At 45.8% G+C, this 10,843-nt stretch overlaps 1 pseudogene; it reads right to left on the bottom strand.

Annotated features, from left to right (window-relative positions):
- Positions 1 to 3,838: 3,838 nt before the first annotated feature.
- Positions 3,839 to 4,058, bottom strand: LOC144498086 (U2 spliceosomal RNA; annotated as a pseudogene).
- Positions 4,059 to 10,843: the final 6,785 nt, after the last annotated feature.

Raw genomic sequence — 10,843 nt, 5'->3', positions numbered from 1 at the left:
GGCACGGTGGCACAGCGATTAGCACTACTGCCTCACAGCACCAGGGACCTGGGTTCGATTCCCGATTGGCTCACTGTCTGTGTGGAGTTTGCACGTTCTCCCCGTGTCTGCGTGGGTTTCCTCCGGGTGCTCCACACAGTCCAAAGATGTGTGGGTTAGGCACATTGGCCGTGCTAAATTCTCCCTCAGTGTACCCGAATAGGCGCCGGAGTGTGGCGACCAGGGGATTTTCACAGTAACTTCATTGCAGTGTGAATGCAAGTCTACTTGTGACTAATCAGTAAACTTCAGCCGACATGTGACTCCAGAGCCACAGCAATGTGTTTGACTTTCAACTGTCCTCGGGCAACTAGGGATGGGCAATAAATGCTGGATAGCCAGCGATGCCCATGTCCCAGGAATGAATATAAAGCAGCATAGTTCACAGGGGATGGAGACAATAGGGATCATAGAAATCAGTTATGTTATTCTTTCGAATCTTCATTAAGTGCTTGCTTACCCATAACAGCTATGGCGTCATCATCTTCAGAGAATCCTTGTGTTCAGCCACCATCATGTCGAGGAGGAAGACAAGAAAAAATTATCAGGTTATTTATTTTTTCACTCAGAGGGTGGTGGGAATCTGGAATGCACTGCCTTGGGAATGTAATGGAGGCTGGAAACCTTACAACCTTTAAAAAGTATTTCGATGAGCACCTTGTTAGCGGATAACAAATTTATGAAGTTACGTATATAATATGAAACAGGCCAAACTGCAGTCAGAACCCCTCCATTAAAGATTAAAAGGGACAGATCCAGACAAGCAGGCAAAAGGCATGCTTTTAAAATGCAAACAAGGTCTAACACACAAAGGGGAGCCAGACAGGGTGGCACCAAAGGAAACTAAAGTAAAGGTACCCCCTCCCCTCATCTAATCAAATCAGCACCACTGAACTAATCAAGTGATGATGTGGAGATGCCGACGTTGGACTGGGGTAAACACAGTAAGAAGTTTAACAACACCAGGTTAAAGTCCAATAGGTTTATTTGGTAGCAAAAGCCACACAAGCTTTCGTAGCTCTAAGCCCCTTCTTCAGGTGAGTCACCTGAAGAAGGGGCTTAGAGCTCCAAAAGCTTGTGTGGCTTTTGCTACCAAATAAACCTGTTGGACTTTAACCTGGTGTTGTTAAACTTCTTACTAATCAAGTGATATCAGGAAGCCTCCTTGGCCTCAAAAGACTTCCTGAGATCAGCCAAACACCCATTGTTCAAGAAACCCCGGAGATTCTAGACCATTGATAAACCCATTGGACAGAAACGATTACCATACCTAAACATCGATATGGTACTTAAAACATCAAAACAGAATGGTCAGAGTCAAATACTGTAAACAAAACATTAACATTTGAATCATATAACGTGTCAAAGTTCGAGTATAACTGTAGCCCATTGCGGCGGGCTTTTAGAGTGCTTTCGGGACAGTGCTGTTTGTATGTCCTGATTGCACCTCCGTCGATGTTAATAAAACTGTACCGCTGTTGAACCTGACTCTGAGTCCGACGTGGTTGTGTTCGCCCACTCGCGCTAACAGCTTGAAACATCATAAAATTGGGGAGGTGATGGCCTAGTTGTATTATCACTAGACTATTAATCCAGAAACTCAGCTCATGTTCTGGGGACCCGGGTTCGGATCCCGCCACGGCAGGTGGTGGAGTTTGAATTCAATAAAAAATATCTGGAATTAAGAATCTACTGATGACCATGAAACCATTGTCGATTGTCGGAAAACCCCATCTGGTTCACTAATGTCCCTTGAGGGAACCGTCCTTACTCAGTCTGGCCTACATCTAACTCCAGAGCCACAGTAATATGGTTGACGCCCAACTGCCCTCTAAGGGCAGTTACCGATTGGATAGGTAACTGGCTGTCTGATCGAAGACAGAGGGTGGTGGTGGATGGAAAATTTTCGGATTGGAGGCAGGTTGCTAGCGGAGTGCCACAGGGATCAGTGCTTGGTCCGCTGCTCTTTGTGATTTTTATTAATGACTTAGAGGAGGGGGCTGAAGGGTGGATCAGTAAGTTTGCTGATGACACCAAGATTGGTGGAGTAGTGGATGAGGTAGAGGGCTGTTGTAGGCTGCAAAGAGACATAGATAGGATGCAAAGCTGGGCTGAAAAATGGCAAATGGAGTTTAACCCTGATAAATGTGAGGTGATTCATTTTGGCAGGACTAATTTAAATGTGGATTACAGGGTCAAAGGTAGGGTTCTGAAGACTGTGGAGGAACAGAGAGATCTTGGGGTCCATATCCACAGATCTCTAAAGGTTGCCACTCAAGTGGATAGAGCTGTGAAGAAGGCCTATAGTTAGCTTTTATTAACAGGGGGTTGGAGTTTAAGAGCCGTGGGTTATGCTGCAACTGTACAGGACCTTGGTGAGACCACATTTGGAATATTGTGTGCAGTTCTGGTCACCTCACTATAAGAAGGATGTGGAAGCGCTGGAAAGAGTGCAGAGGAAATTTACCAGGATGCTGCCTGGTTTGGAGGGTAGGTCTTATGAGGAAAGGTTGAGGGAGCTGGGCTGTTCTCTCTGGAGCGGAGGAGGCTGAGGGGAGACTTAATAGAGGTTTATAAAATGATGAAGGGGATAGATAGAGTGAACGTTCAAAGACTATTTCCTCGGGTGGATGGAGCTATTACAAGCGGGCATAACTATAGGGTTCATGGTGGGAGATATAGGAAGGATATCAGAGGTAGGTTCTTTATGCAGAGAGTGGTTGGGGTGTGGAATGGACTGCCTGCAGTGATAGTGGAGTCAGACACTTTAGGAACATTTAAGCGGTTATTAGATAGGCACATGGAGCACACCAGGATGATAGGGAGTGGGATAGCTTGATCTTGGTTTCAGATAAAGCTCGGCACAACATCGTGGGCCGAAGGGCCTGTTCTGTGCTGTACTGTTCTATGTTCTATGTTCTAACTCAGCTTCTCAAGTCCCAGCAACATCTTTGTGAACCTTCTCTGCACTCTTTCAACCTTATTTTGGGAGGTAGGATGTTAGAATTTAGTGTTTATCAAGTTGTAAATGCTCGGGGGGAAATCATTGTGTGGTCCTGTTTAAAGGTGATGCTTTACCTGTGCTTAGAGATTTTTTAAAGAATGTGAGTATACAGAGAGCCCAAACTGAAACATTTGTATCAAAAGGCCAAGCAGCAGTGTTACCAAGACAACAAACTTTTGAATTTAGCCAATCAAATTGAATCAGGTGCTTAGATATCAAGAACCTATTCAATTAAAATCTGATGGTTTTGACATCCTAGGACCAATCCTATTGTGGGAAATATTGATACGTCATTAGGGATATAAAACAAAGGGACAAAGAAGAGAGGAGCAACTGCCACCTGCCAGAGCTAACAGCTCTCAGCTCTCAACTCTCATAGCTTCATCTATGTCTTAAGACAAAGCACCATCAAGATAGCAAAGGTAGCAAAGAAGAAAGGAGTTCCAGACAGAAGAATCAACAGAGAAAGCCCAGAATATCCTAGAGGACAAAATCTGGTTGTAATTTAGAGAGTGACTAAAGTCTATTTTGTTAATGAGTGGGAATTGTATTTATCTGAACAGCAAACCATTAGAATCTTGTTTTATTCGGGAACAGCTAAGAGTTAGAAGGGTTTATTTGCCTTGTTAATAGTTTAGTTCATTTGTTCACTGAGAAAAATAAATTGTTACATGTTTTTTTTATACTTTTCCAATTCAATCAAATCAAATCCAATTCAGAGTCTCAACAAGTTGAGACATTTCAGATCCAGGCTGACAAGACAGGGCGAGCGACCAAACCACCCGTCCTGGGCCTGATCTACATGAGCCAAGCTGATTGGAGAAGGGGGAGGTTCCTTCTCCAAGACTTGAGCTCATTTGCATCTTAGCCAAAAGGCCGAGATGCCGCTTTAAAAAATTGCTTCATATGAAACATATGAAGCCTCAGTGTAACCCAATGACCTCGACCAAGTGCGGCCGACCATGGGCTGCCGTCCATACTACACTTGATCTTAGCCAAAAGGCCGAGAAGCGATGTTGATTTTAGAGAGAGTGTCAGCGATTTATTTTGATTTAACCACTAGAGGTTGCTGAAGAGCAGGTCACACCACTTCACATACACTTTTTACAGATTATAGGGTGAGGTACTCCTCTTTAGAAGTTTCGGTGTTCGTTCTCAGGGGGGGATCAATTTCCGCTCTATAACAGGACAGATTCAATAACAGCAAACGCGACGCTCCCCATTTTACAGAACCACGCAAAGTTACAGTTATGCCCACCATTGTCTCTCGTGGGTGGAATTCCCGTGTACTTTACTAGGGAATGACACTTGTCAACATCACAGTTCATACTTAAGGTAATTGGCAAAAGGACCAGCTGAGAATATTTTTGTACGTGCTAGACAGTAACCTGGAAAGAACTTCCTAAACATTTGGTGGAATCCAATTCAACTGATGGGGTATTGTAAAGGGGAAAATACAAGGGGGGCACACTTTAAAATGGCAATACAAGAAAGCACACTCTAAAATGGCTGGCTGGCACATACAGGGTTAACTGGGAAAGAAGCCAGAAAAGCAGACACAGGCTCTCGCTGTTCAGAAATAACGTCAAGCCAAAACCTAACAGACAAGCCACTTCCAAATTACAGACAGTGACTCATAGCAAACAAACACGACAGCGCAGAGTCGCTGAGCAGAAACTGATAGCCAAGTTCCGCACACATGAGGACGGCCTAAACCGGGATGTTGGATTTATGTCACATTATCAGTAACCCCCACAGCTCGCCCCTGGTCTTGCATAATCTCACTAGCTGTTCTGTCTGGAGACAATACACATCTCTTTAACCTGTGTTTAATGTTCCCTCCAACCACATGATCTGTACCTTTTAAGACCTGGCTGGCTGTAGAGATTTGCATTCTAATTAGTATTCTGTAACTTGATTTCTGTGTCTGTGCACTGTTGGAGAACAGAGACCACTCCATCTGACGAAGGAGCAGCGCTCCGAAAGCTTATGGTATTTGCTACCAAATAAACCTGTTGGACTTTAACCTCGTGTTGTGAGACGTCTTACTGTGCTTACCCCAGTCCAACGCCGGCATCTCCACATCATATCTCATAGAAGACAGAGGGTGGTGGTGGATGGAAAATTTTCAGACTGGAGACCAGTTACCAGCGGTGTACCAGCTGGGTCCTCTGCTCTTTGTGATTTTTATAAATGACTTGGAGGAGGGGGCTGAAGGGTGGATCAGTAAATTTGCTGATGACACCAAGATTGGTGGAGTAGTGGATGAGGTGGAGGGCTGTTGTAGGCTGAAAAGAGACATTGATAGGATGCAGAGCTGGGCCGAAAAATGGCAGATGTAGTTTAACCCTGACAAGTGCGAGATGACTCATTTTGGTAGGACAAATTTGAATGCGGATTACAGGGTCAAAGGTAGGGTTCTGAGGAATGTGGAGGAACAGATAGATTTTGGGTTAATATCCACAGATCTCTGAAGGTTGCCACTCAAGTGGACAGAGCCGTGAAGAAGGCCACTTGTATGTTAGTGTTTATTAACAGGGGGTTTGAGTTTCAGAGCCGCGGAGTTATGCTGCAACTGTACAGGACCTTGGTGAGACCACATTTGGAATATTGTGTGCGGTTCTGGTCACCTCACTATAAGAAGGATGTGGAAGCGCTGGAAAGAGTGCAAAGGAGATTTACCAGGATGCTGCCTGGTTTGGAGGGTCGGTCTTATGAGGAAAGGTTGAGGGAGCTCGGGCTTTTCTCATTAGAGCGGAGGAGGTGGAGAGGCAACTTAATAGAGGTTTATGAGATGATGAGGGGGATAGAGTGGACATTCAGAGACTATTTCCTCGGGTGGATGTAGCTGTTACTAGGGGGCATAACTATAGGGTTCATGGTGGAAGATATAGGAGGGATGTCCGAGGTAGGTTATTTACTCAGAGAGTGGTTGGGGTGTGGAATGTACTGCCTGCTGTGATAGTTGAGTCGGACATTTTAGGAACTTTCAAGCGGTTATTGGATAGGCACATGGAGCACACTAGAATGATAGGGAGTGGGATAGCTTGATCTTGGTTTCGGACAAAGCTCGGCACAACATCGTGGGCCGAAGGGCCTGTCCTGTGCTGTACTTTTCTATGTTCTATGTTCTAATGTTTCCTTTACTCACCTGATGAAGAAGCAGTGCTCTGAAAGCTCGTGATTCCAAATAAACCTGTTGGAATTTAACCTGGAGTTGTGAGACTTCGGACGCAATATTAATGTTTACATCTGCAGTATTTTTGCTTTGATTTTCCCTTGTTTATGATGAAATGATACAATATCACCTCCTGCTGGCGGATGAACCCAAGTACAAGCAGAAAGGAAAAAGGCGGACCGAAAAGAGTGGACACCGACAATGCGGACGTGAAAGAATGGAGTATGCGAACGCGGACCTGAAAGAGTGTGTGTATGGAGTGCGGATCTGAAAGTGTACGGAGAGTGCGGACGTGAAAGAATGTATGTACAGAATGCGGACCTGAAAGAGTGTCTGTACATAGTGCGGACCTGATAGAAGTATGTGACGGCTATGGACCTGAGTGTATGTATAGAGTGCGGACCTGAAAGAGTGTATGTACATAGTGCGGACCTGAAAGAGTGTATGTATAGAGTGCGGACCTGGAAGAAGTATGTGCCGACTGTGGACCTGAGTACATGCTAGAGTGCGGACCTGAAAGAGTGGATCTACAGAGTGCGGACCTCAGAGAGTGTGTGGAGTGAGTGCGGACCTGAAAGAGCAGAATTGAGGAATGCGGTCGTGAAAGAGTGGAGTTTGGGAATGCGGACCTCAAGGAACATATGCCTAGAGTGCGGACCTGAAAGAGTGGATGTGAGGAATGCGGACTTAAAAACATGGATGTGGGAATGCGGACTTGAAAGAGAGGAGTTTCGGAGTGCAAACCTGATAGAGTGGAGGGATTAGTGCATCCCAGGATCAAAACCACTGGCATGCAGCAACAGACACATTCGAAGAAGCGAAGGAATTCCATACCAGGAACAGCAAAAGAAGAAATCGGGGACAAAACTCATCACTGGAACACGATACTGAAGGTTCCTTACGTAGGAGCAGGAACAGCCATTCAGCCCATGGAGCCAGCTCAGTCATTCAATACAACCATTGATCATTTATTTCAATGACTTTTCCCCAGACCCCGATAAGAGGTACCTTGACCTCTTTAGACTCCAGTATTTAGAAATCTTTTTAACTACTCGGCTCTCTGTGAGACGAAAGAGAATTCCAAAGATCCACAACTCCCTGTGCAAATCCTTGTCTCGGTTCTAAGTGGCTTCGTCCTTATTTTGAAACTCTGTCCCCTGGTTCTAGACTCTCCAAGACAGGGGAAACATCTTATCTGCATCTAACCTATCTATTCCTTCAGTACTTTGGAGGTTTCAATGAGATCACCTCTCATTCTTTGAAATTCCAGAGAATACCCAATGCTTCTTCTTTCTCAGAAGACTAAGGAAATCTGGCATGTCAGCTACGACTCTCACCAACTTTTACAGATGCACCACAGAAAGCATTCTTTCTGGCTGTATCACAGCTTAATACAGCTCCTGCTCTGCCCAAGTCGTGAATGTAGCTCAATCCATCACGCAACCCAGCTTCCCATCCATTGACTCTGTCTACACTTCCCGCTGCCTTGGCAAAGCAGCCGTCAGAATTAAGGACCCCACGCACCCCGGTTGTTCTCTCTTCCATCTTCTTCTGTCGGGAAAAAGAAGCAAAATTCTGAGGTCATGTACCAGACAACTCAAAACAGCTTCTTCCCTGCTGCCGCCAGACTTTTGAATGGATCTACCTTGCACCCTAGCTATGACTTGTAACACTACATTCTGCACTCTCTTGTTTCTTTCTCTATGAACTGTATGCTTTGTCTGGAGAGCGCACAAGAAACAATACTTTTCACTGCAAACCAATACGTGTGGCAATAATAAATCAAATCAAATACCAAACTCTCTTCATAGGACAGTCCCACCTGAATCCATAGACTCCTACAGTGCAGAAGGAGGCCATTCAGCCCATCAAGTGAGCACCAACCATAATCCCACCCAGGCCCTAACCCCATGCATTTACGCTAACTAGCCCCCCTAACCGAACGGGCAATGGAGCATGGCCAATCAACCTAACCGATACATCTTTGGAGTGTGGGGGGAAAGCGGAGCACCCAGACGAAACCCATGCAGACACGGGGAGAATGTGCAAACTTCACACAGACAGTGACCCGAGCCAGGAACCGAACCTGGGTTCCTGGTGAGGCAGCACTGGTAACCACTGTGCCACCATGCCACCCTGTAACCTAGGTTAATCTTTGTTTCACTCACCTCTTGGGCAATAATCCTTCCTAACGTAATTTGACAAAACTGCATACAGTGATCCCAAGTACGATCGAACCAAGGTCCTGTACAATTGAAGCAATTGAAGCAATTGAAGGGCGGCACAGTAGCACAGTGGTTAGCACTGCTGCTTCACAGCTCCAGGGTCCCGGGTTCGATTCCCGGCTCGGGTCACTGTCTGTGTGGAGTTTGCACATTCCCCTCGTATCTGCGTGGGTTTCCTCCGGGTGCTCCGGTTTCCTCCCACAGTCCAAAGATGTGCGGGTTAGGTTGATTGGCCAGGTTAAAAATTGCCCCTTCGAGTCCTGGGATGTGTATGTTAGAGGGATTAGCGGGTAAATATGTGGGGGTAGGGCCTGGGTGGGATTGTGGTTGGTGCAGACTCGATGGGCCGAATGGCCTCCTTCTGCGCTGTAGGGATTCTATGATTTCTACAATAATTTACTATTCCTGTACTCAAATGGCAAAATAGGCTGTCATACCATTAGCCTTCCTAATAGTTAACTGCGTCTACATGTTAGTTTTCATGCAGATGCAGTAAGCTCCAGTTTCATCTCACAGTCTAAAGATGTGTGGGTGAGGTTGATTAGCCATGATAAATTGCTCCTCGTGTCAGGGGGATTAGTACGCTAAATGATGGTTGCGGGAATAGGGCCTCGGGGGGGGGGGGGGTGGGGGCGGAATTGTGGGTGGTTGGTAAAGACTCAATGGGCCAAATGGCCTCCTTCTGTACTGCAGGGATTCTATGATCTGTTCAATGATCTATGAACTCCAAAAGGTTTGTCAATCATGATTTCCCATTCATTAATCTATATTAACTATGCTCAATCAGATCATTATTATTCAAGTGCCCATTTAGCACAACCTTTATAACAGATTCCAGCATTTCACCAATACTAATGTAAGGCTAACAATCTGTAGTTCCTCATTTTTGCTTCTCAGACTTTTGGCTGAGATCAAGCCCCAGAATTGATGTAATAATGTCTGTTCTTGTCAGCTTGGACCCAGTATGTCCCTTTTGTGGAGAAAATGAGTCATAGGTGTGTACAGCACAGAAAAAGGCCATTCAGCCTGTTGTATCTGCATTGGTCAAAGACAGTTACATGGGTAAGTTGAGTATGGAGGGACGTGGGCCAAATGCAGGCAACTGGGACTAGCTTCGGGGTTTTAAAGAAAAGGGGCGGCATGGACACGTTGGGCCGAAGGGCCTGCTTCCATGCTGTAAACTTCTATGACTCTATGACAAGCCACCTAAACATTCTAATCCCATTTACCAACATTTGGCCCGGAGCCTTGTATGCTTTGGAAAATGATACAGATTGTACAAATCACTGTGACACTGACTGCAAGAACACTGTTCCCAGATAATTGGATTTGGATTCAATTTGAACTTGAATTTTTTTTTGGAAGAAGCAAGGAGTTGGAATAAGGGCTTGCCCAGTTCACTCTGCGCATCGGCTTTGTAACTCTGAGAAAGGAATAAAGTTTTTTTGAAAAAAAGGTTCATCTGGACGAGTCTAGCTGGTTGCACTTCCAGTAGGCTGAATGTCAAAGTCCCCAAATGTGGGATACTCGACCGAAAAACTTGTGGTTTGTGGAGGAGGGTGTTCACGCTCTCCCCTCAGTTTCAAGTCAAAAAATAGAGGTTCTGTTTGTCTTGTTCAACATGTGGAAACTCTCAACATTTAATAAAAGTAGGAAATGCTGGACAAGTTCAGCAGGCCTGGCAGCATCTGTGGAGGGAGAAACAGAGTTAATGTTTCGAGTCGGTATGACCCTTCTACAGAACTGAAGAAGGGTGGAATTGCGATGAATTCAGTGGGAGAGGCGGGTGGAGAAGGTGGGGCAGAATAGGACAGGGTTAAGTCGGACTCTACCTCTTCCCTCTCCCCCCCGCCCTTCCCCACCCCACCTGCTTCTCGCTATCTCCATCTCCCACCAAGGGAGAGGATGCTGGAAGTCTCGGCAGGTATGGCAGCATCTGTAGGGAGGGGAGCTGACTTTTCGAGTCCAGATGTCAAAGCTTTGACAAAGGGTCATCCAGACTCGAAACGTTGGCTCCATTCTCTCCCCGCAGGTGCTGCCAGACCTGTTGGGATTTACCAGCGTTTTCTCTTCTGGTTTCAGATTCCAGCATCCGCAGTAATTTGCATTTTTTCTTCATCGCCCACCTCGGTCACGGGATTCCCGAAGGAAAGGTTAAGGACACTTTATCAAGGAGATGAGGAGCTGTAAGAGCTGAGAGGGGAAAATGCCGACCTGAAAGAGTCCAGGTAGAGAAACCGGACTGACAAAAGTAGAAGGAAATGCGGACCAGAAAGAACCAAGGGAGGGAAAGGGAGCAGAAAGAGCGGAGGGGATGCGGACCTGAAAGAGTGGATGGTAAATGCGGACCTGAAAGAGTGGAGGCAGACTGACCAGAATCCCGGTGCAAAAACTGAA

The sequence above is a fragment of the Mustelus asterias genome, chromosome 8 (assembly GCF_964213995.1).
Source record: "Mustelus asterias chromosome 8, sMusAst1.hap1.1, whole genome shotgun sequence".
Classification (NCBI taxonomy): domain Eukaryota; kingdom Metazoa; phylum Chordata; class Chondrichthyes; order Carcharhiniformes; family Triakidae; genus Mustelus; species Mustelus asterias.
This window is presented reverse-complemented; position numbering and strand designations above follow the sequence as displayed.